Source organism: Myotis davidii, unplaced genomic scaffold, assembly GCF_000327345.1.
Source record: "Myotis davidii unplaced genomic scaffold, ASM32734v1 scaffold13, whole genome shotgun sequence".
Classification (NCBI taxonomy): domain Eukaryota; kingdom Metazoa; phylum Chordata; class Mammalia; order Chiroptera; family Vespertilionidae; genus Myotis; species Myotis davidii.
In genome coordinates this window covers 2503029-2507640 of record NW_006286243.1, presented here as the reverse complement: position 1 = coordinate 2507640, position 4612 = coordinate 2503029, and positions in this window count along the sequence as shown.

The window sequence follows — 4612 nt, the reverse complement described above, 5'->3', positions numbered from 1 at the left end:
GTCTAATTTTCTGCAAATATTGATGATAATTGATAATTAATTTAATACTTTTTTGAAGAATATAATAAAACTAGAGGCCCAGTGCACAAAATTTATGCATGGGGCGGGGTGGTGTCCCTCAGCCCAGCCTGCACCCTCTCCAATCTGGGACTCCTCAGGCAATGTGCGACTGCTGGTTTAGGCCCGATCCCACAGGCAGTCAGACATCCCTCTCACAATCCAGGACTGCTGGCTCCCAACTGCTCACCCACCTGCCTGCCTGGTTGCCCCTAACTGCTTCTGCCTGCCAGCCTGATCATCCCCTAACCATTCCCCTGCCAGCCTGATTGACGCCTAACTGCTCCCCTGATGGCCTAGTTGCCCCCAACTGCCCTCCCCTGCCAGCCTGGTCACCCTAACAGCCCTCCCCTACAGGTCTGGTCGCCCCAAACTGCCCTCCCCTGCAGGCCTGGTCGCCCCCAACTGCCCTTCTGTGCAGTCCTGGTCCCCTCCAAATACCCTCCCCTGCAGGCCTGGTTGCCCCTAACTGCCCTCACCTGCTGGCCTGATCGGCCCACAACTGCTCTCCCCTGCAGGCCATCTTGTGGCTGTGGGCACTGCCATCTTTGAGGGCGTGACAGTCAATTATCATATTCCCTCCTTATTGGCTGTGGGCACTGCCATCTTTGTGATGGTGTGAGGGTGAATTAGCATATTCCCTCTTTATAAGATAGGATAAGGTTACAATATTCTGTTTCATTTATACCAGCTTTTATCCATGCTTAATAAAAACGAAGCTTGGGCCCTAGCTGGTTTGGCTCAGTGGATAGATCATCAGCCTGTAGACTGAAGGATCCCAGGTTCAAGGGCACATGCTTGGGTTGCGGGCTCAATCCCTAGTGGGGGGTGTGCAGGAGGCAGCCAATTGATGAGTCTCTCTTCGTTGATGTTTCTATCTCTCTCTCCCTTCTTCTCTGAAATAAAAATATATATATTTTTAAAAGCTTGGGAAATAATACCATGTTTTTTCAAGACATCTGCTCACTAGGTGAGAAAAATATTAATAATTATGATAATAATAATAGCTAGCTATTAATAAGCACCGTAAGTCTTTTCAGTGATTTATCTCATTGAATTAGTATACTGATATATATCACCTACTGGAAAAAAGACACACATATGATTTTGAATCCTAAGAAGTTGATTCTAAGAATAAGAAGGGTACATGAGGAAGACATTGTGATTGCCCCCCAGATGCCTCTTCATTGAAGGACATGTGCCCAAGTTGCTAGGTGGCAGACAGCCTTGCCCTGCGCTCACACCTTTGAGGCATTGCCTCAATCATCCTTCAGCTGTCAGCCAACCCCTTCAGAAATTGTCTCAGAAACATGCATTGGTTGATTCTTGTGTGCTCAGACTGGAGATCAAACCCACAATCTCAGAATATGGGGGCAATGCACTAATCAAATGAGCTTCCCTGTCAGGGCTATTTGTTTTTATTCTTAAAAAATAACCCCAATTATGTTGCTTATGTACTTATAGATTATCCCAAGTGGTTTAAGACACACACACACACACACACACACACACACACACAAAATTTTTTTGAGAGGAAATAGAACCAAGTCTACTAAAACATGTATCTAAGAGAGTTTTATATTTCATTCTTCAACATGTAAAGGTAGAGATTTTTGGTCACTTGTTTTCTTCATTATTCCTTTTTTAAAAAATATACTTTATTGATTTTTTACAGAGAGAAAGGAAGAGGGATAGAGTTAGAAACATCGATAAGAGAGAAACATTGATCAGATGCTTCCTGCACACTTCCTACTGGGTATGTGCCCACAACCAAGATACATGCCCTTAACCAGAATCGAACCTGTGACCCTTGAGTCCACAGACCAATGCTCTATCCACTGAGCTAAACCGGTTAGGACTCCTTTTTTATTTTTTAAGTGGGACAAAAAAAATTTGTCTCTGCCTACTCACAGTTTTCTACATGTGAGTGGGATAACACTTTGCACCATTAGGTTTTTTTCTAACATAGCCCGTTATAATTTTGAATTATTCTTTTTTTCAATAGTAGAGTTCTATTTCTTTTCAAAGAATTATGACTGCTAATCCAACAAACTCAATTATGCCTAGCAAAATTCCATTATCTCATATCCCAAGGGATACCAGTGAGCTCCACTCCTCCTACCCCCACCCCCAACCAGGATACACAAGAACTCTTAAAGCAGTTCCACATGAATGTCTGCCTCTCCCTTGTGTCCTCCATGGCTGGGAATCACCTCTTTGAAAAACACATGCCATGCTGAATGTGCATTTTTCAGTAAATTGTGACCTGTTTTCTGGCTGGTATCTGTGCTCCACATTCAACTAACCCTTTGGCCAAATTCACACCCACATATTTTGGACATTCTTCTGGCCTAAATCTGCTCTCAGAGCATCTATTCTGTGCAAAGGACTAATGAAAATTTAAAAATCTGTGTGCAGGTCAGCAGCCAGTCTAGTGACTACGCATCCTCCTTCTGATGCTTGATCAGCCCACAAAATGTCTGAGATAACTAGATATCAGCCACATGGAGTTTATACCTTACTGTAAATCTTAAAACTTTTATAGATGGAAAGGCAGAAAAAAAATTAGAGAACATTTTCTTTCTTTCTGTTTCAGTTCTTGACCATTTGATAACCTCTTATGGTTTTTAATATTAAACTCTTAAAGAAAGTCTTTTCTTTAGGATGTGCTATTATAATCAATAGTCTACAAAAAGTTTAGGGTTTTTTTTTTCCACAAGCAGAAAAAAAAAATAAGAAAAATATATTTTTAAATCTCAAAATTAAGGGAAATAAAAGCTTATGTACATTTTCCTTTACCCAGAACTCTTTCTTTTCCTCTTTTTTTCTGTGTCACCTCTAGAAAAAAAAATCCATAAAAGTAACCAATTCTGGAAGTGGAACCTAACACATATTTAAGGAAAATGTATTTTTAAAATATAGTGTTGGTATATCTTGTTTTTTAATTAATGCCATGTAGAAACAGAAAACTGAAGAGTGATTACTAGACATTATTCTCAAATAAAATCTCCCAAGTTATGCTATAGAAATCTTCAGCCAAATTTCCCTCTTGTGTACAGAGTTAAATGGTCATAAAGATGACTAATAAAGTCTCACGTAGTTTTGCCAAAGGAGATAAGTTTAGGAATATAGAGAGGGAACTACTCTTTTTGCAAACGAAGGTGTAACATTTGTCTCTACCCTTCTGCTATTCCAGAACCATTTGCCACCCAGGCAGGAAGGAGACAACACCTTCAGATATCCTGCAGTACAATTCTGCGAGTTCTTTTAACCAAAACAATGAGAACACTCTGTTCTGGCCACCTGGTGTTATAGCCATCTCTCTAAATGTCCCGTTGGTGACCTTGACTAGTTAGTTGTCCTTTCACAGCACTCTGTGCTTAAAGTAGTTACTATAATTGCTTCTGATTCTCCCTTCCAGTCTGTGCAAACAGAATTGAGTTTCCTCCCCACTGCTTCATCTCGTATGCTTAGGGAGGCAAGAATAGAACCTAAGAACTGATCAATAAATGTGGCAGGGGTGACAGTGAAACTACTGTGGAATTCTTGGTTCCTAACACCTGCCAGTAAGGATAGAACTGTGTAAAAAAGCAATTTCAACTCTAATGCATCCCTAGCATTGGCCAAAGACATGGTGAAAGTAATGCTACAAAGAAAGAGGGCAAGAGTTAAAGTAAAAGAGCAAATGCTAGCCCCTAAGCTATGGTTTTCAGCTCCTTACCCAGCAGAATTCTGGTGCAGCTTCAGTTTATTGCAATTCTAACGTTTTTAAAAAGTGAACTAAGGGTCTACACAAAATATTTTTCAATGTTTGTCTTTTCCTTCAGAGTCAGACACTGGTTATTTACAGTTTAAATAGTTTTCATCTTTTTTATTTAAATTGACACCTTTCAAAGCTTAGTGAATCTGGATGGGAAGTACAACAAATGTAAACATTTGCTCATTTTTTGGGTAGCAGAGCAGAAAAGACAGCTGCTTTGCAGAAAAGTATTATCCCAGAGCACCCCCTTATGGCAAAATGCACTAAAGAAAGTGCTTCCATGGAAAAAGTAAAAAAATATTTCAAATCTTCAATATAAGGAGATAGTTCTTACTTTTCCATTCTTAAGACCTTGTCTCCATTTTTTAATGGAAATTAGAAATCATCTTGACACTCAAAAAATAGTTTCAGTTCACTTATAAATAGACTTATTTACTACTTCCAAAATTAATTTATCTTATGCTAGAACATAGAACCCTACACTTTAGATTCATTCAACCATAGCAAACCTAAACTAACCCAGCTTTTATACTCCTGATGAGCTTAATTCCCAGATGGATTTCTTCGACCAGAAGCTGGACTTTAAGTATTCTGTGAAGTGTAATTTTTCATTAAACCATTCACACTCACTAACCTCTGAACTCCTCTTGGGTGCCAACTTCATAGCCAATTTGTGTTCTGAGCACTCATATGAGCTGTTATTCACTAAACAGGATCCTTGATTCCTATTGTTAAGATCATGAATGGCTACAGTTGTAACATGGTTCTCTGGAGGGCTTTTGCTGCAGCTGGAAA